The sequence below is a fragment of the Engystomops pustulosus genome, chromosome 4 (assembly GCF_040894005.1).
Source record: "Engystomops pustulosus chromosome 4, aEngPut4.maternal, whole genome shotgun sequence".
In the NCBI taxonomy this organism is placed as follows: Eukaryota; Metazoa; Chordata; class Amphibia; order Anura; family Leptodactylidae; genus Engystomops; species Engystomops pustulosus.
Window position 1 is genome coordinate 72,932,554 of NC_092414.1, and position 22,448 is coordinate 72,955,001.

Here is a 22,448-nt window from a genome sequence, read left to right on the forward strand (position 1 = left end):
TGCTTGTAAAACAAAACAATTACTTGTAAATATAAGTCTTGAGTTTGTCCTCTTTTGTCACATGAATTATTTCTTTTTTTTTTTAAACGGCAATCACATGTCCTTGTAGAGAGGGAGCAGGAAGTGGAGACAGTGATAAGGTGATTCTCACTTTTTTCATTTTATAACATTTGATAATGTTTTTAAAAAGTAACATTAATTTCCAAATTTCTGTGAATTTGTTTTTAAAGGGAAGCGTCATCAGAAATTAGCCTAATAAACCACTACCAGTATGTTGTCAAGCAGCTGAGCAGTTTCCTGATCATGTTTCTTTCATTTCTTCAACTTTGAAGTGAGATGTAAATTGGTTTTATGAAGTCAAGGAGGCGGAGAATTAAACACTGAAGTGAAGCTTTCCCTGCCTCAGAACAACCCTCCACTGTAATTGATGATCCTGCATTCAGGGAAATCATTGATCAGATCTCAATCACATGGGAGGAGATGTTCAGAGACAGGAATATCTTGACTTATGCGTTAAACTCTCCACCTCCCTGACTTTATACATCCAACTTACATTTAAAGTTGATTTTTTGGATAATGCCACCAAAATGGGCAATGAAAGAAACATGATCTAGAAGCTGTTGAACTGCTGGACAACACACTGGTAGCAGTTTATTAGGCCAATTTTTGATGACAGATTTCCTTTAAATTCAAGTAAGATAATCCAAAGTTTTTGTTTAGGCTTGGAACAGAAGTGGGAGGATCTCCCATGGTTTTCAGCTATAATTTCTCAGTAACTTGTCCCACAATACTTTGTGATCCCCTTAACAACTTAACCCTTTTTGTTTTCATTTCTGTCTTCCCCATAACTTTTTTATTTTTCCATATGCACGTTTATATGAGGGCTTGTTTTCTGCATCAACTGCTTTAGCTTCAGATAAAAATGATTGGAACTGAACAACGTACTAATTAAAATTATTGTAATAGAATAATCAATGCAACGTGCAACCCTACAGCTAAGTTGCATCATTTTTACCCAATATATATATGTGAGGAGATATTGTGAAATTATCTACATTTTCATGCATTAAATAACCAGCCATGTTTTCTTATGAAAGAACAATCTCTGGTGTTGGTGTGGTTCCAGAAACATTGCTGTAATGTACATGCTGACATGAAAGCTTTACAATTCACTGACCCAGTCAATGATATTATAATTTCTCATTTTCTGGTACAACTTTTGACAAATATCAAAGGAATATCCATTCCCACCAACTATCTAACTTACATTTTCACATAATTGCTGTTTTTATCTGAAAAAAAAATCTTGTCGACATATGGCTTCGTTCGTCATTTTCCCTCCTGTGACCATGTGATAGTCAGGGTGTCATTGGTATGTAAATGTGTGGAACATGGATCCATGGAAGTTATTTCTTTTATTAGCATGTAAAGTAGAGGGAGATGTAACATCATGCATTAGCAATAAAAAGATGATACTTTACTGTATAATAATTTTACAAATTTTACCAAATTGTAGACTAAATTATGTGTCGACAGTGATGTGTGAGAGCTCATTTTTTGGATCAGCATTTTTACTTTTACCATTTTGGTGTCAACATGTCTTTAATTTTTTTGTAGGGGCAAATGACTTGAATATTGCTCTCTGGCATTACAGTCACTGTAAATGTGTTTCAGCTATAAAATAATAACCAGACATATTTGGAGCACTTCTGCTCTCTTTCTCCCTCAATCTTATTCTGTAAGGACATAATAGGGCTTTTCCAGGAAGACAAGATTCCAACCTTTAAGAATTAAATAAATGTTTTATCCCCATAACCCGTGATATTTTTGCTCTCCAGAAAGGCATCCAGGCCTCTCCTGAACATGTACATAGAGTCCGCCATAACAATCTCCTGCGGCAGAGAGTTCCATAGTCTCACTGCTCTTACAGTAAAGAACATTTGTCTATGTTGATGGTAAAATCGCCTCTCCTCTAGGCGCAGAGGATGCCCCCTTGTCCTGGTCACAGGCCTAGGTATAAAAAGATCTTTGGAGAGATCCTTGTACTGTCCGTTCAGGTATTTGTACATTGTAATGAGGTCTCCCCTCAGTCGTCTTTTTTCTAAACTGAATAATCCCAAATTTTGTAATCTGTCAGTGTATTCTAATCACTCCATTCCCCTAATAATCCTGGTTGCTCTCCTCTGCACCCGTTCCAGCTCTACTATATCCTTTTTATACACTGGTGCCCAAAACTGTACACAATATTCCATGTGTGGTCTGACCAGGGATTTGTATAAGGGCAAAACTATGTCTTTATAATGAGAATCTATTCCTCTCTTGATACATCCCATAATTTAATTTGCTTTAGCAGCAGCCACCTGGCTCTGGTCACTAAAATTAAGTTTACCATCCACCAATACCCCCAAGTCCTTTTCAGCTCCAGTTTTACTAAGTAATTGACCGTTTAGAACATAATTATACTTTTTGTTTCCATGGCCAAGTGCATAACTTTACATTTATCTACGTTAAACCTCATCAACCATTTCTCTGCCCACTCCTCAAGCTTCCACAAATCCCTCTGTAATGCTAAACTATCGACCTCAGTTTTTATTACTTTACACAGCTTAGTATCATCTGTAAATATTGAAACTTGACTGTGTAAACCCACTACAAGGTCATTAATAAAAATATTAAAAAGAAGTGGCCCCATTACTGACCCCTGTGGCACTCCACTGGTAACATCAACCCAATCTGAGAATGTGCCATTAATGACCACCCTCTGTTTTCTATCACTAAGCCAATTACTTACCCAAATACACAGATTTTCTCCTATTCCAAGCAGTCTCATTTTAAATACCAACCTTTTATGTGGCACGGTGTCAAATGCCTTTGAAAAGTCCAGATATACAACATCCACAGCGTCCCCCAGATCCAGGCTTGAACTTACCTCCTCGTAGAAACCAATCAGATTAGTCTGACAGGACCGATCTCTCATAAACCCATGCTGACGCTGGGTTATAAGGTTGTGCACAGATACTCCAGGATAGCATCTCTAACAAACCCCTCAAATATTTTCCCCACCACAGCAGTTAGACTCACGGGTCTGTAGTTTCCAGTATCGCTATTTGATCCTTTTTTGTATATTGGTACCACATTTGCTATGCGCCAGTCCTGTGGAACATAACCAGTCATCAGTGAATCTTCAAATATTAAAAATAACGGTCTGTCTATCACCGTACATAATTCATGCAGAACCCGGGGGTGTATGCCATCTGACCCCGGTGATTTATCTATCTTAGTGGTTGCGAGGCGGCGCCGTACCTCTTCCTTGGGTTAAACTGTTGACATTCCAAAAAGAATTTCATTATTCCTCATTGTGTCTTCCACCAAGGGATTTTCCTGGTTAAAGACAGTTGAGAAGGCGACATTCAGTAGATTGGCCCTTTCCTCATCTCCTTCCACCATGACCCCCATGTTATTTCTAAGGGCACACACACTCTCTGCTTTTAGTTTCTTATCATTTATATACTTGAAAAAATGTTAGCCACATTGGCTTTTTCTTGTTCCTCTTATGCTTTTTCCCATAAGGTATGCGTTTCTCACAGGACTTTTTCAGAAAGTCCCATTTTTTGGGGGGGCTTTTGTCTTTGAGAACATTATCCCAGTCTATGCCTTTAAGGTCTTCCCTTAGTTGCTGAAAATTTTCCCTCCTGAAGTTTAGAGTGTTGGTTTCCCCTTCACTAACGCTCTTAGTAAAGCGTAATACAAAATCAATGATATTGTGATCACTATTCCCCAGATTCCCCCCAACCTGTAGTTTTGATACCCTATCAGGTCTGTTGGTAAGGATAAGGTCCAGCAGTGCCCCCCCTCTTGTTGGCTCCAGGACTAGTTGCGACAGGTAATTGTCTTTTGTTGTTGACAAGAACCTGCTACCTTTGAAGGACCTGCAGGTTTCTGCCCCCCAGTCAATATCTGGGTAATTGAAGTCCCCCATGATAAGTACTTCACCATGCTTTGAAGCTGCATCCATTTCACTTATCGGCATTTCCTCTGCTGCCTCCATTATATTTGGAGCCTTATAACAAACCCCTAGTAATATTTTATTATTCTATTTCCCTCCTGTTATTTCCACCCATAGGGACTCCACATTTGCGTTACTGATGTCATCTCGCAAGACAGGCTTGAGGCAAGAATACACATATAAACAAACCTCTCTCCCTTTTTTATTTATACAATCCTTTCTAAAAAGACTATAACCATCTATAGTAACCACCCAGTCATAGCTACTGTCCAGCCATGTCTCGCTGATACCCACTATATCATATTTCCGCTCCAACATTAAGAGTACCAGTTCCTCCATTTTGTTTGTGAGGCTTCTGGTGTGTACATATACTTTATATGGTTTTCCCTCTCCGAATTCCTTTTGTCCTTATTCCCCAATCTCATTCCATCCCCCCTTCCTCCCCCATGGACTATGACTCTTCCCAGCTCTCTATCTACACTGTCTATTTTCCCTGCACAAGTGTAGTTGCCCTCCCCCCAGGTCTCTAGTTTAAACACTTCTCCAACCTTCTAGCCATTTTTTCCCCCAAAACAGCTGCACCCTCCCCATTGAGGTGCAGCCCATCCCTACTGTAGAGCCTGTAGCCAACAGAAAAGTCAGCCCAGTTCTCCATGAACCCAAAACCCTCCTTCCTACACCAACTTATTTATCTCCCCGATTTCCTGCTGCCTTTCTGGTGTGGCACGTGGTACAGGCAGTATTTCGGAGAAAACTACCTTTGAGGTCCTTGCCCTGAGCTTATGGCCTAAATCCCTGAAATCATTTTAAGGACCTTCCACCTACCTCTTACTTTGTCATTAGTGCCAATGTGGACCATGACCGCTGGTTCCTCACCAGCCCCTCCCAGTAATCTGTCAACCCGATCCGCAACATGCCGAACCCAAGTACCCGGCAAACAACACACTGTTCGGTATGCAGGTCTTTGTGACAGATTGCCCTGTGTGTTATATAACAATATAACACAATATCTAATCCACTGTTTTTAATAAAAATACTGCATTTTATAGAGACAATTCCACCCTGTCTCTATCAGTTCTGGTGTCTACAATTTGGATTACCATAAATCTTTGTACTATGGTTGAATTCCTCTCATGATTAGCTTCTCTTGTCAGCACACTGCAGTGCTCTCTGCCTGCTGCCACTACCCCCTGCATTACAAGACCAGCTCAGACTCAGCACACTGTATCTCACAGCACTAGAGGGATCATAAAGTGTCTGCTTATAGAGACCCTGTCCACATTGCTGAATCTTACATTGACCATCACTGTGTGATAGGTGCTAAAACAGCAATAAAACTAAGTAAAATTGTAAAGTTAGGGGGTTAAAAATTATCTTTAATGTGTAAACACAATTAAGGGATTAAAATTTGAGAATTTTCTTTAATGGACAAACCCCTTTAACAGGTTTAGGTCAGCTTCACTGTGCCTTGAAAAGCCACAAATCATGGCCAATTCTGCCAACATGCAATGTATTTGTAAGGAAATTTAAATGACATCTGTCTAAAAGTATTGTGTCTTAGATGAAGAGTCATTGATGAGACTGAGATATCAATGTCAAAAAGTCCATAAAATGCTTGCTTGTCAGCCAATATATGATATCTTTCAGCTATGATACAGGGTATAATGACAAGCCTAAAAGGTCCAACTAAAATCCCATGTATAACTTTGAAAAAATAAATGTAAATATGTACCCGGAGCATTCATGTCTGTTTTGGCAAGAGTGTAATCAGCAGGCAAATCAGTAACATACTTTGCTAACCTGTCTCAAATGTAAATTCAGGACAGAAGTCACGCAGCTTATTAATTGTATATTGGGCTCTACGGTCTTGCCGACACCAACCAAATTACTATTCAATGTCTTTTTGAAAGAATACAACAAATATTTGTGGGTTTTGTATTTTTATGGTTGTAAATAAAAGAAAGAAAATGAGTTAAAACAAATTCAATATTGATTAAAAGATTAAAAATTACTTCAATGCAGGGCCATTTCTCACTGATCTGTATCCTGAGTTGAAAACTGAAATGGTTCATCAGCTCAGTCAACGCCATCTTTTCTGCTATAATCTGCCAACGTAGGGACCAACGTAGGTTCGACCATAACAAAGGTCTTTAGCAGTTAATTGGTGGTGATGTGACTCCTGTAACCCTACCGATGAGACAAAAGGACATTCAGAGAACTTTACTCCGACATTATTCGGAAGAATATATTTTGGCATCCAATATGGGTGCGTGTATCCTCTCCAATTTGAAACATAGAAAGAAATGGTGCTGGCTTGCTTGAGGTGGCGTTTTTTATTAGAAAAAAACTTTTTATTTAAACCATGAACGGCAATAAAATATAAAAGAGTTTAACATTTAAAAACAGAATAACGCATTTTGCGCTTGTACCATTACTCTGACATGTCCATAATCTACAGTTTCATGTGGATTACTCTATTTAGCAGTAAAATAGGCTCTTAGTTTAATTTCTTCAAATTATTGTCATTAAGAAAATGTTGTTGGATCAGTTTCATTTCTGATCTCTAGACAGACTAGAGGTTGTGAAGAGCAACAATGAAAGCTTATAGTTCGGTGTGCTATTACTAGTGGTAAGAGATCAAACTTACTCCAGACCGTGGAATACAAAACATATAATGTGTCATAAATGTGACTCCCTTGGCATACATTCTAATAAGTGTGAAACGATGCAGGAATTCTGTGATGTATACTGTCATAGCAACTACTGTACCTTCCTGCTCTTGTCAAATCCCTAATTATTTGTAAAGTGCGTAAAAAAGAAGTTAATTGAAAAATACTTTCAGATATTCTAATGAGAAAGAAAATCGTCCTTTCACCACAAATCAAAAAAGGGAAAATAGCAGCAATTTACATAGCTTTAATCAGAGTAAACAGCTCCGAAATATCTTTGTAGAGACAACTAAATTGTTTTGGTATTTAAACCAGAATAACAAGGGCATAGGAATATGAACACGGCAAATGTATCTTTCTGTACTACTTCTGATTGGCTGCAGAGTACGGAGTCTTTCACCAGAATAGTTTGCATTTAAACGCAGGTCACAGGGCGAAGGCATTAAGCGGAGAGAACAGAAATTGAAAGGATTGAAAAGGTTGACGAGGAGATATTTATCTTCAGCAGATGCCATTTTGTGCCAGTTCTTAGCAGAGTGGAATTGGCATGCTGGTGTTGAAATTAAGGCATGAAAGAGCAATTAAAATCTGAAAAAAAGGCGAAGATTTAAAAGGTAATTTCAGAGAATATTTTAAAAGCTGCAGATATCAAAGGGATACGATGCATTCCCCTGCAGGCCAGCTCCCTGGAGTCATTTATGAATCAAAAAAGTCTTTTTTTTACAAGCAAAATTAAGTTGCCAGATGTAAGCCAATAAATCCAGCCTTCCACACGACAGGCCAGACACTCCATTAAAATGAAAGATTTTATCTCGCTTTACAACCTTTCTGCCTTGTACCATGACAGCAGGTAATTAAAACAATAAGTGTTTTCTGATGTAGCTTTTGCAAAACAATAAAAAAAAAACAAAAAAATCTTCTTTTTTTCCCTTCTTGTGTCTTTTCCCAGCAGTGGCTAAATGTAATGTTTACTGCTTCTTCAATACTCTGTCTACTTAAAAAAAATTCAGGATATAGCAGGTGTACAAAAACTGTTATTGAAGTTTCACTTGTCCCAATTTTTTGTTTTCAGTGTGCAAAATATTAAAGACAGAATTTTTAAATATAATGAGGATGACAAAATGACACATTCTTTAATTCAATGTCATTAACAAATAAACAGCATTTCACAGATATATTTCTATCCTGTCATTTTCAGTGCTGCTATTGTGTGTTTTGGTTGCCATAGGATACTGACTAGGGTCATGTAGCTCTCCCTGACAGGTTGGATTTCTCTCACATGAATGCGCATCTCCTGTACTGAAGGAGGGAGGGGTAGGAGACAATTAGAAGAAGAGAGCAGCTCTACAAACAAAATAAGTGTCTTGATACAAAAAGAGGGGAAATAGCAGTGCTGAGTGTGTTTGATTAATTAGGTTAGATAGCAGAGCTGAGTTTGTTATTAGGGATCCACTTCCTCTCTCCATTTCTATGTGTCAGATAATAGTAAAATATTCAGAAGCTAAATAAAAGTGTAGCTAAACCCTGTATATGATAATATAAGCACATTGTCGGCACACAGCAAAAGGAGATCGTAAGATAGGAAAATGTGCATGAACATAGAATGGAGAAATGAGGAAGCATTCGCCAACAGAGCTGAGTTTTTGCATTCAGGAGTGATAGCGAAGAAACTGGCCCATATTTGCAAAAAACAGTGCAAACTGCAGTTTGCATGTGCAGTGGGCGCCACACTCAAGATTTGTGGTACTTGTTCTTCATGAATCTTGTGCCCCATGTGCCCAAAGAGTATTGGGAGAATACCATATGGTCATATGAAATCAAACTAGAACTGTTTGGTAGAAACACAACTTGTCATTTTTGGAAGAGAAAGGATGCTGACTTGTATCCAAAGAACACCATACCTATTGTGAAGCATGGGGGTGGCAATATCATGAGGATGGGCTGTTTCTCTGCAAAGGGACAATGACAACTCATCTGTGTTCATGAAAGAATGAGTGGGGCCATGTTACATGAGATTTTGAGTCCAAAAATGCTTCCATCAGCAAGGACACTGAAGATGAAACGTGGCTAGGTCTTTCCGCATGACAATGATCCCAAGCAAACCACCAACGTAACAAGTGGCTTGTTCTCACCACCTTTGGAGGTCTAGGCACTGAGACCCCCACTGAACAGCAAGTTAGGCCCTATCCCATGGATAGGGCCTAACTTTAGTTTGTGGGAAAACCCCTTTAAGGGGAATGCAAAAATCTGCTATGAGGCCAAGCCTTTTCTAGTTACCCCAATGGACTGCTCTACTGATTATCCTATTTGGCTTGATGCAACACTAAATTATAAGTACCCTTAGTACCCTTATCCATGTAGTTTGACTCACTTCATTGGGAAAATCCTAGAACCGGAAAGGGTAAAAACCCAATAGGGTTACATGAGGAACTCCTTTTTCATTGGCCTTAATCAAAACCAGTTTCTGTAGTATTGTCTATTCACCCTGCATTTAATATACAGATTTCTGTGGATGGCTACATCAAACCAAGCAACTCCAGTAAAGGCAGCAGACCAAAATAAGCATGAGGAGTTTTAATGTATTCCACTTATTTCCCTCCTGGCAATCATTTCCCCACTGTTCAAATACTAGAAAGTCTTTTGTGATTCTGGAACATACATATTTTACATTTTATACTCTACAGCACAATTACCAAACTGCTATATGCACCATTTACCAAACATGGTTAAAGACCACCTGTTACTAGTTTACATTCTCATTTTAGCATGGTTCTGATGTTTAGGGAAGTCACACATAGTTCCCACGTCAGTTTTTATGTTGGGTACTGTTCAGTTAAGGGATGAATAAAGAAGTTCTCAACAAAGTTGAGAGAATGTATTACCTGTGCCATAGGTTACTAGTGTGGTGTTTCCAACTAGCTGTAGCTTCTACACTGTAATAGAGTAATGTGGTGCATTACTTTCTTGTTATATTTCTTTTACCTGTATTTTATTTAACAAATGCCTTGGTCCCTACTACTAAAAGATGACTTTCTGCTCTTCCAATGAACTCCATGTCCCATCTCCTCCCTTTCCATCTCCTCCTCTGCCCATGTTCCCTGCTATATGAGGCATGCGGGTACTATCAAAGGAGATGCAGGTGTACTAGGGACCCTGAAGTACACAGGGATTTTTGATGCATGTGCGACAAGATCCAATGGGGAAACTACAGGCTGTTACCAAGGGGATGGAGGGGTAAACAAAGGAAGGCATGGAGATATTAATGATTTGGATACATTGAAAATAGGTCAGAATATGACTGGACAACCCATTTAATGTTATTTGGTTTTTGTGCTCTTTGCCCTTTAACTTCCATTTCTTGGAGGGGCTGAGGAAGCCAAATGTGTTTTCTGATAAATCTACCAAGTATATAGGTATATAGCACAGCAAAAGTGTATGGGCAGATGTGATGGAGAGCTCTAAGCCTCGATTTCAGTATAACATCTTTATTAAACTGACAAAAGCTTCAGTCGGAAGCCAAAACTTGTAGTGTGATTTAATTAGTTTAAAAAAAAGTTATACTGAACTCAAATCCTGGAGACTTTTAGTAGATTTGTCCATATAACGGTACTATCTACCTACCTGAAGGTGCTGAGGGATTCTAGAGCTCCATGACACAGTGTTGATCAAGCAAGCTTGCAGACTTGATCTATCTACATTATAGTAGACTGTAAGCACAAGAACAAGTTCTAAAAAGGTGGAAGTATACCTTTAAGATCTTGCTCCAGATTAAGTGTTCTTAACCCATGCTTGAATCTTGTACAGTTTCTCTCCACCAAGCCTGTTTGGAATGGTTAGGAGGCATACCAAAATTAGGTGCTTTTTAGAAATAAGGACACCATGTATACATTGTTCCCTCAGTGCTTTTGTACTGAACATGCCTAGACAATACAATACAAATTTCCATCACTTCTTTGGTTCATTCAACGCCCCATTCAAATGTGAAAAGAGATCATGCTCCTCAATGTGCGCCTTGTACAGGACTTTCAAGGTTGATTTTCTCTCTGCTTCAGGCTTGCTTTATAACTTAGGTCAGTTCATCAATGTTTTATGTTTGTCGATATTCCCATGTCTCTTACTCTCAGGCTGAATCATAGATCATGAATGTGAATTTATGGCATTTGCTGGCATTGAACAAATGTTTGGTTCTTCTGCCTATCTGTTACACAAAGAACTTCAGGCATAAATCTGGGCAGCAGACCTGTCCAATATGAGTCTTATGGGCTATGGTCAAACACAAATTTAATTAGAGAAGTTCTAAAAGCCCTGGCAGTTAAATGACCCCTGAGGCTGAGTTGGACAACTCTTTAATACCATGCATAAATAAGAAGACGCAGGTTGTAAGTTAATAATGAGTCGGATTGAGATAGTCACATTAGGGGTTAAGATTTTGTTGAATTACAAGCACGCGAATGACAATGGGAAATGGAAGAATAGGCAAGGATGCTGCAATATAAAAAGCCCAATAAGAGGAAATTGAAGGGCAGTTCAAGTGGAACAGATGCAATTTAGTGCCATAGAGCTGGAACTCTATGCACCATGAACATTGTATGAGAATACCAATGTTAGAATTTTCATTTCCCAACTAAGAGAGAAACATACAATGGAGAACTCAATACAGGGAGAATGTGATGCAACGTTCTGCAGAGGTCCCCGAAGGCATCACACAGTGCTAGTAATGTTATGCAGTTATCTCAGCAAAGAATGACCCCAGTAAAAACATATTTTATAGGCTTCTCCACAGGGAGTCAGGCTACAAAACAATGCCCTGCGAAATTATCTACAAGGCATAAGGCTCTGCAGATCTGTGTAAACGGTATTAGACTAGTGAAGTCATGCAAGGTTGAGTAAGCAAACCAATGGACTGCAAGGATGAAGTTAGTAAAGTAATGAGTTGCAGAGTTATGGCCAACAGAACAATGAACTCAGAGGTCAGAGACTTGAGCAAGGATACTTCATCTGACTTGAGTACCTTCTCACATTTATAGACATTTTATATAGTCTTTTCAAACCACTCTCTTTCTTTTATATTACAAGCACAAACAAGCATGACCCATTCACCTTTCATTTACTAGTGTTCTGTACTCTGATTTTCCAATGTATATGTTGGCATTATAAAAAACAGGAAAGCATATGTTATCTTTTTAGTGGTAGAATAAATAAAAATGGACCCACTTGAGCGTTCCTGCAATGGATACTGGCAAATTGAATGGGAATAGGGAGTTGGATTACTAATTGTCAAAGAATTTTGGTAATCCCAGTCAAACCTCTAACTGAAGTCACTATATGTAAACGAAAGAGGCATCTGTTTGTTATCTTTTTAAAAACTATATTAAACTTCAGCTGCAATCTCGTTTCAATGTCCCCAAAGGTATGAATTGAAGAACTGACTAAAAATGAAGACAGAGGAATACTTAAAACACCCCTTACCTTTCAACAAACTTTAAATAAACCAGTAGTACAGTGCATACAGGAGGAAAAACTTGCCTTTATGTGACCTGCATTCTTCATAAAAATGTAATATCCCATACATTTTATATTGAATGGTACATGGTGCGGATGGGGTTCCTTTGACAAAAACACCCAGGGAGTGATATGTACAAAAGGCCCATAAACACTAACATGAAAACGATACTTATTTATGTATGCAGTGCTATCTTATAGATTATACTGTACATTTATTAGTTTCTTTGTATTTTAGCATGTTTAGAGCATGATCATCTGTATCACAGTTAGCAACAACTGGTGTAGGAAAATATGTTCCTAGGGGAAAAGTCAGCGTCAGCTATAGGTTAGAATAGGCCCCTGGGAAACAGAGCCTCAGTGGGACCCTTTGCAGTGAACTCACACGGTGTATTGAAAATTCAGAAACAAAAACCGTCTGCTGTTTCCTAGTTTTTGAAACCAAACAGCCCCTTCATTGTTGTTTTATTTAAGCCCCCCTCACCCTTATGCACAGTCTTATGTGGGCCCCCCCAGCAGCTCTGGGCCCCGGCACTTGCCTGAGTATGCCCAGTGCTGGCGCCGGCCCTGGAAAATGTACAAGACAGCTACAACCCTCTAAATACATGTTTATAGACAGTTTGTTACTCATAGAAATTAAAAAAGACATGGTGAACATGAGGTTCAGAAGGTAAATGCCATTTCCACCCTTTTTATAGGTCTGGAACAATCACTCAATGTTGAGCTGAGGTACAACTCCAATAGACGTTCATGAATTAGTGATGTACGTTGCTTCCCTGGCTGCTGTAGCCTTCCAGAGACCCAAAAATGTGTCAGATGAATCAATTGTAGGAAAGCTGGGTTTTCAAAGCGATACTGTCTGCAAAGGATGATCATGACATAATAAGGTGTCTCAGTGGATTTTATAAAAAGAACAAGATGAAAACACAATTTCAGAATCATGTTCTCTTCAGGTTTACGAGTAAAACATTTTTGTAGATTGGTTCAACATTGGTCATTAAGGTCAATGGCTTCATGAGGATGAAAGAACAATATAGATAATTGTGTTAAGACGTTAATAGTGAATGAAATATGTCCAAAACCAATTGAGTTATACACTGGATAATACAATGCATTATGAATCACATTATAACTTAATGACATACAGTAGGTGTTGCATGATGGACAGATGAAAGGAATTGTGTGATGATAGTATGGCCAGTATCTGACATGTAATTAAACAGTGTAAAATATCATAGGCATAAACATAACATTTGTTAACACTTCAGGGGATGGGGTTACATATATAAAGGAGTCTGGATACCAGTATTTTTTCCATTAGCAGAATATTACTAGATTTGGTAGATGGCCCTGGATGAGGAGTGCTATGAAAGATTCTATAGGCTACATGTTTCTCCACTGGGGGCAATGATATGCAGAATATCTTCCTCAGCAGGGAATAATCGCCTATTCTATATGCCTTGTGCAAATTAGTTTTCATACTGGACAGGGAGAAGCCATTGTGCCCTCGATTTGAATGGGACTCTTCCATATCATTTTAGCAATATAATTGAACGGTCAATGCATGTTAAGTGTTAAGTGTACACAGGTAAAATAAATTGATTCCTACATAACATATATCAGTGGTTTAAAGTGTAATATAATGTTCAGGTATAGTTATAAACAGACCCATTTGAATTCACTACAGCCAGTAACACCCATGATTGGTGCTGGGCCAGAGGTGTATTTACTAGAGGACAGAGGAAGAGGGGTGTTGTAGCCTGACTCAATTCACAGGATTACAATGCAGAATGTGTGTGGGGGTCATTTAATTATTCACAGGAGCCACTGACTTCTTTCAACATCAACATGTAGATAAACTCATTACCGTAAATGAGGTAAGACCTTTGGTTTGGGGGCTAGCAGTGCATGACAGGTTCCCTTTAAGTTTGGGGTTGAATCTGTGGGACCTGAAACTGCAAAGTTCGGTAGAAACTCAAAGTTTGTGGTTTGGTCTGCTCAACACATTTTTAGGTGTATTGAGTGAGGGCTCCAGTAAGCACAATGTATATATCAATCATTAATGTTATGAAGCGATTGGTTTATTAGCTTTCTATGGTCTACCAATGTTAAAGACTGAAGCTCACCATGAAATGTATGTACCATCCTATGAGTACCTAAACTAGTTTTGGACTTTTAATAATTGTGTATACATATATGGTCCCCACTTGAAATGACTTTTTACCAAGATATCCCTGTGTACTAGCCGTGTATAGTGGTGATGCTGCTCTATGCACTCTCAGTGCTCACGCCCCCTATTGGAGTCGTCAAGCTAACACCTCTGCCCATAACCCCCAGCACAGTACTAGAAGAGATCAGCGTAGGACCCAGGAGGAGTCTCTCTAATGATCCACTTTAATCATTAGATTCAAAAACTGCTTCAGGTTGGGTTTACATATCCTTGTGTTTTGAATGCATTGGGGAAAATACTTCAATATGTCCCTCCCTCCCCAACATGAATTTGTTCATTGTAAAGCTTTTGTGAGTATACAGCAATAAATGGATTAACAAGGAAAAACTTGGTGAGTGCCGTTCTACTATAGTCAATACTTCAACACATGTAAATACATTTTCTTAGTAGCAGCCATAGAGATGAATGGGGCAGCCCATGCATGCATGATCGGCTGCTCTGGTCATCTCACGGAATGACAGGGGGTACATGGGAGTTAGGCCCTTTCCGACAACACATGTAGCTACTTAAATAACACATATGCGTCTGATGCGTTTTGCCCAGTGCATTGGAATTGCAAACACATCATCAGAATGTGACCTTCGGCTGTGCTCACACTCGGCACTTGAATTACATTTACAAAGACAATTCTAGTACAGTGTGGGGGAGTTTCTCCAGATCACATCTGCATTTACAGAGAAACACTTGGGATCAGAAATGTGCTCTGTGCACATATGATCAGGAGACTCATCTCCTCTGTGCATGAATTGTGTTCCTAAATGTAATTCAAGAGCAGTCTATGGATGTAATCACCAGAGACCTAGGCAAACCTTAACTCTAAGCCAACTACATCTAGTCCTACTAAACCTAAGATACTAAAGTATGCAGTACTCTCCATAATTAAAGGGATTGGGGGAGTGGGGGGTCGTCAAGACAAGAAAGCAGTTGTACTTACCGTCTCTGGTGCTATGCTCCATCGCTGTACCTCCCATCACCCACGTCTGTATATATACAGGGGCGCAGCAGTGATATCACAACCAGAGCCAGCTGCTGCATGTCCTGGCTGTGGTCAGTGTAACACTTACATAGGTTACAGGCAGAGGCTGCATAGGGGGCGCGTTTGGGGTGACATCACTGCTGTATCTCTGTATACATACATACAGGGAGTGATTGGGGCAGCTGTGGTCATCATAACACTTACAGGCCAGAGGCAGAAGCTGCTGTAATGGGGGGACACTGCAGGTCCTGACTGCGGTCAGTGTAACACTAAGACAGGCTGCAGACAGAGGCTACACAGTGAGCACTGTGGTGGTGACATCACTGCTGTATCTGCCTAGATGTTATTAAAGTAAGTAAGACTTACCCCTGAGGAAGTCACCGGATTGGTGACGATACGTGTGGGGCTCGCTCCACTCCCTATCCACCTGACTTGCCTGCCTTTCTCATCCCCCGTTACCTGGCACCATTTGTTCTACTAGGGGTATTGTATGAGTAGGCTTTAGGACACTTTAGTTCATGCACTTTTTTGCACATGTCACTTTAATAACATCTAGGGAGCTATATGGTTTGATGCGGATTTTGACATTTTGATATTACCATTTGTATACTTGTGCAATCTGTAGATTGACATAGGGAGTTCAGGGCACTATTGCCCTTGGTAGCTTTCATACATCTATAGGGTGTATTTTTAAGTGTTTTTAACTTTTTCTTGTCCTGTGATATATATTGTCTTTTGATGTACTAATAAAAATTAGTCGGATTAATTGATCCTGTGTACGCATCCAACTTTTCTCTTGTTTTGGTTTTCTGGATTAGCTATTGGGATGCGTGGATGTTGCATCATTTTTGTACCTTGGTAGTGCCTGCTCGTTCTTTGTTGAATCACTGCTGTATCTCTGTATACATACAGACCAGGGGTGATGGGACATCACTGCAGGTCCTGACTGTGGCCCTCAAATTAAAAAAAAAAAAAATAAATATTACCTACCCCTCCCAGTCCGGCCCCCCTAGGCAGTGTCCCTGGTGCCTAGGCATAAATATGGCCCAGGTATGATTAAGAGTCGTGGTCGGCTCAAAATGCATCAACATCATTTTCACTTTTTACCATCATCATGGTTATATGATTGCCGTAAATAAAGATTTTTTTTCATTTTTTGAAACCTCGCATTAAACTCATATTCATTGGAGTCAGTGCTGGGATCCATCTTTCTCCATGTCTGCAATAAATACGGCCCTGTCTGTTTATGTATAAAACCTTTTTACAGACCTGAAGAAGGAATCATTCCAATGTTAAACGTTGTCTTGATTTTTTAATAAAACAATCTCTGCTATTGTGCTGCACCCAGTTTTCTCAGACCTTCTACACTTTCTAGCCATTTATACACTCTATTCCTCTGTTAACGTGTACATTGTGATGTGACAAGCCCAGTAATGGCACAATGGTGGGTGGCACTGAGCAACTAATGAAGCGATAGGAGCAAAATCAGCAATACAACAGAGCAAAATTGCAAAATTTGGGGTTAAAAGTTATCTTTATCATGTTAACATCACTAGGAGATTAAGATTGGAGAACTTTCTATCATGGGCAAACCCCTTAATAGGAAATTATTTCTATACACAAAAAGTCTGCTTTCATTTCCTTTTTTTCCATTACATAAAAAATAAAGCATATAGAAAACGATCTATTGCATATTGTGCTATTATGTGTGCACTTTAAGACTCAACAATGGCATTTTCAGCACTGACACTTCTATTTAATGAGCTCCCTTATCTCTTTCCAATACACCAATAGATTCTTCCTTTTACTAGACTTGAGGGAAATTGATATATAGATATGTACTTCCTTTCTTTTACTCGATCTGAGAACATCTTGAGATGTAGTGCATGATAGACCGATAGTTTTTTTTATAAAACTTGATTTCGACTCTGCGTTTACGTATGGGGACCAAGTGGTTGTGTTTGAGAGAAATTACATTTTTTTATGAGAAACTGAAGTCATTAAACAAATTCCATCTATGGTGAGAGTCAACACATCTATATAAATGGAACTTGATGTTTGAAACTAAAAGTGATGAAAAAAAGTTTACGATGTTTACCAAAGTCACAGTGCCTGGATCTATGGATAAGTGTCCCTGGTCTGTCATGCTTGATTTTGATGGTAAATTTCCTTTAAAGTTGTACTGCAGCAATCTAACCTTCAATGTTTAAAGGAAAACTACCAGTATGGTTACCCAAAAACAAACTACACAGTTCTCTTCATGCTGATCCCAGTGGTGTTCTTCCTTAATCTTGTCACATCGGGATCACCTGGAAAAAAGACTGGTGGCTGGAGCTTGTCCGGAGATGTCCAGCGCTCTGGGCTGCTAATTGTTCACATCTCTCGTACCCCCTCTGCCATGATAGGAGCATGGGAGTGGAGGAGACGTCAAGGGAGAGGCTTGAATTCATGCCTCCCGCATGATAGATACCTCCCTCTCCCAGAACTTGTCCCAACTCTCTAGCCTTCTAATTATAAGACTTGTTCCAGGCGATCGCGGTGTGTCAAGTTTAGAGAAGAACACCACCGGGATCGGAATGAAGAAAAACGTAGGTGAGTATGTGTAGTTTGTTGTTTGTTAAGCTTCCTGGTAGTTTTCCTTTAATGTGATTAAAACAAGGGCATTTTACAAACTCATGGTTAATACAGGTGGACAATCTGAGCTTCATTCATTATGTGAAATATTGAGCATTGATCACTGTGTAGGAGTACACACAGAATTCAATATGCATGCTTGATGAACTATTGCAGAACCCTACACTAGAGCATCATTAATGCACCGTCATCTGTTTAATAGACTCTAGTGTCTACCAACTGTTTACTTGTTAATAAGAATCAATATTAACTATAATTTTTTTCTTCGAATATACTCTGCTCATAAAAGTAAAGGGAAGACTCAAATAACACATCCTAGATCTGAATGAATTAAATATTGTCATTAAATACTTTGTTGCATACAAAGTTCAATGTGCTGACAACAAAATAATTATCAATGGATATCAAATTTATTAACCAATGGAGGCCTGGATATAGATTCATACACCAAATTTAAGTGGAGAGACACACTACAGGCGTTTCCAGCTTTGATGAAATATTCTTAAAAAAAAGTCAAAATGTGTGGCCTCCACGTGCCTGTATGACATCCATACAACGCCTCAGCATGCTCCTAATTACGAATGGTTTCCTGAGGGATATTGTCCCAGACCTGTACTAAAGCATCTGGACAGCCGGAAGTTGGTAGATTGAGCGAGACATGATGTTCCATATGTTCTCAATCGGGTTCAGGTCTGGGGAGTCAGTCCATAGCTTCAATGCCTCCATCTTGCAGGAACTGCTTACACACTCAGTCACATTAAGTCTAGCATTGGCCTGCATTAGGAGGGCCAACCGTACCAGCATATGGTCTCACAAGGGCTCTGAGAATCTCATCTTGGTACCTAATGGCAGTCAGGCTACCTCTGGCAAGCACATGGAGGGCTATGCGGCCCTCCAAAGAAATTCCACCCCACACCATTACTGACCCACTGCCAAAACAAGTCAAGCTAAAAGCAGTGGATCAATCCCCACGGCATGTCTGGACTCTGTCACATCTGTCACATGTTCTCAGTGTGAACCTTCTATCATCTGTGAAAAGCACAGGGCACCAGTGCCGAATTTGTGAATCCTGGTATGCTCTGGCAAATGCCAAGGCTCCTGCACAGTGTCGGGCTGTGAGTACAACCCCTATCTGTGAATGTCGGGCCCTCATTCCATCCTCATGGAGTCGGTTTCTAACCAAATGTGGAGACACATGGTACCACAAGTGTGAAGGCACCACCAACATTCAAAATTGACCAAAACATCAGCCAGAAAGCATAGGTACTGAGAAGTGGTCTGTGGTCCCTAAATGCAGAACCACCTGTTGTCTATTCTATTTGCACAATAGCATGTGAAATTGATTGTCAATCAGACTTGCTTTCCAAGTGGACAGTTTGATTTCACAGAAGTATGCTTTACTTGAAGTTATATTGTGTTGTTTATGTTTTCCCTTTATTTTTGAGCAGTGTGGACAGCTATATGAAATGCAAAATAATAACTCATAAATAAACTCAATAGGTAGGCCTATTTATGTGCATGTATATTAGATATGGGGCATTCATAGGTAGTTATTGTAACCTAGGTCTTTGGCCTCTTTAGCCACCTTGTTTGGCTTTCTTATTGCTAAACCCTTTCAAGCCATCTATTATAGGTTCCTGATAGCTAGTCAAGTACTGCTTTCCTCTGGTGCTACATCTGGCTGTGTGCAGTTATAAGGGCCGAAAACAATGGTCCTTTGGCCCGTTGCTTGCATCCCATGTGTCATCAGTGGATGAGCTCGGCTCACATGCGGATGACAATTGTAAAAGACACCCCCGGATGCAAACAGGATAGGAGCTGCTCTGTCTTTTGACTCTTGGGCAGTAGGCTAATGCAATCCATCCTTGTGCATAAGACCATAGAAGTAAATGGAGATGTGTGCCCAAAAAATGCTAGCTTTTATCCTAAAAACATTGTCTTGAGCATGAGCTCTTACTTCTATTTAATTGTCTGCACTCTAGAGTCAAGCTTCCACTCTGCTTCCGGTGCTCATAATACTGGTTTCATCAGCTGGTCTGCTCCTGGTGTCCATGTTTTTGGTATCAGACTCTGGTCCATTGTTATGTTCTTATTTCTGTTCAGCAGCCAATCAGTGACTATTCTAGGGAATCTTGACCAGAGAATCCACATGCAGCAAGTACACATTTCTGAATGTAGAAAAAAAGTAAATACCTAGAAAAACATTAAACTCTACCCCTCCGTTTATCCAATGCTAAACCAGTTGCAGTCTTGGATTCCACTATTGCATGATGAAACCTGGAGGTGGAAACCCAAAGATGGTAACCTTACTAATAGATTTTCAGATCGAGAAGGATAAGAATACATGAAGAACAGCTCTTAATGTGAAGCGTGCTTGCTCATGAAGCTGAGCAATAAAAATGGAACTAAACATTGTAAGATTTATGTTTGCATTTACTAAATGCAAGCCAGTGCTTTTATATACATTTTTCAGTGCTGTGGGGACCTGTACACAAAAAATCAACAGCATTTATAGTTTTCAAGGCACTCAAAGGCTGCCCTGCAGAACCAAATGCTTCTGCTCTTTGTCTGAATCCGAGCTCTACAGCATACCTGGCCAATGGCTTTTAAGCATATAATGCTTCCATTGCATCATGCTGTATCTCTCCAATCTCCATAGTACAAAACACCCCTGATTGACCATTAAATCCCATTAAATCCTAACATGACTCAGGTCAGAGCAAAGGATGGGAGAAATTGCTTGTGCGACTTCTCTTTTCATGTCTTTTATGATTACTGATTGGTGAGGGGGTGAGAGCTCTTTCTTTTATATTGTATGGCTGCCACTGGTTTTTTTAAACACCTTGAAAGGTCAAAACAAATTTAAGGCAAAAGTCATCCTTTGAAAGATGTGTGTGCATTCTTGAACTATATTCAAGACACGGTACTTAATCTCTTCGACTGATTCTAACTTGTTCGACACTGCTAGGTCCCACTTATTTGAGCAGAAGGCTTACTACGTCACAAATCTCATTGACTTGACTAAAGTCAATGCGGCTTACCTTATCACAGGTCTCATTAACTTCAGTCGAATGTCAATCTCCCAGGTCATATATTTTCTATTAAAACTTCATCTCTGATCTACAGCCACAAACTCTGATGATATGAGTAATTAAATCTAGTCTTCCTCATTGAATTGCAGAAGGGCTAAATCGTGTTTCCATATCATTTTGATCACTTTGCCTTCCACGAATCAAAGTCATTTTAGAATCTTTTTCACATAAATGTTACATATATAATTTCATCCTCTTACTGTATGCAATGATATGTTAATTCATTGCTTAAAGGGTTTGTCCACTTTAAGCATAGTGCAGCAAATGAGTTCCTCACGGTTTATTTTTTTTATCTCCACTTGTTGTTTTCTTGCTGTCATGGAACAGAAATCTTCATTATTTATTTCCTGTAGATCCATGGTCATGTGGCGCCCCAATCTCAAGAACATCTCTCACATTTGACCCTTCCACAATCCAGAGTCTACAAAGTGACCTACAAAGCCATCCACAACATGCCCCCTCGATATATCTCTGGACTCATCAAGCAATGCCGCCCCGCACGTAATCTCCGCTCCTCACAGGACCTTCAGCTTCACTCTATTATCCGCTCTTCTCACAACCGCATCCAGGACTTCTCCCGTGCATCTCCCATACTTTGGAACTCTCTACCAAAATGGTAGACTGTCCCCCACTTTCCATACCTTCAAATGCATCCTGAAAACCCTCTTGTCCTGGTTTGCTTAAAACACACATTAACTGCACTGCTCCCTTATTTTATGTCTCTATCTCCCCCCATATAGATTGTGAGCCTTCACGGGCAGGGTCCTCTTCCTACTTGTCTCCTGATCACTGTAGTTTTGCACCTGTTTTTATCTTAATGTAATGTATGTGAACCCCTTACTGATTGTACAGCACCATGGAATAAATGGTGCTCTAGAAATACACAATAATAATAAATAAAACTAAATAATAATAATAATAATAATAATAATAATAATAATAATAATAATGTATGGCTTCTTATCATCACACTGCTTACATTACACTGTAATATAATGAGCCGTGCACCTGTGTGACATCACATGACCATGGAGAGTGTTTATATACAGGAAGTAAATATTGAAGCTTCCTGTTCCATGACATCAAGAAAACAACAAACAGAGATCTAGAAAACCACAAGGAGCTAATACAGAAAGTATATTGGAAAATGACTCAACATTTTATTATTTTCTGGAATGTACTTAAAGTGGACAACCCCTTTTATGTTTTAATTCCAGTTTTTAAACTGTGGGCTCAAGAGTAGGCTCAACATTTTGACCAACATGAACTTCTGATCTGTTAATCTATAATCTAATTCTACAATCCTAATGGGGATGACCATAGAAATATGGTCACATTT

At 39.4% G+C, this 22,448-nt stretch overlaps 1 protein-coding gene and 1 long non-coding RNA gene across 5 annotated transcripts in view; one reads left to right on the top strand and one right to left on the bottom strand.

Annotated features, from left to right (window-relative positions):
• UNC5A (unc-5 netrin receptor A) overlaps window positions 1-22,448 on the bottom strand; it is a 241,331-nt gene that overhangs the window by 185,358 nt on the left and 33,525 nt on the right. The window lies entirely within an intron of this gene.
• LOC140126609 (uncharacterized) overlaps window positions 22,186-22,448 on the top strand; it is a 51,674-nt gene continuing 51,411 nt past the window's right edge. For both annotated transcript variants that reach the window (XR_011854864.1, XR_011854863.1), the window contains exon 1: window positions 22,186-22,244. This is a non-coding gene — a long non-coding RNA (uncharacterized lncRNA). The remainder of the gene's footprint in view (window positions 22,245-22,448) is intronic.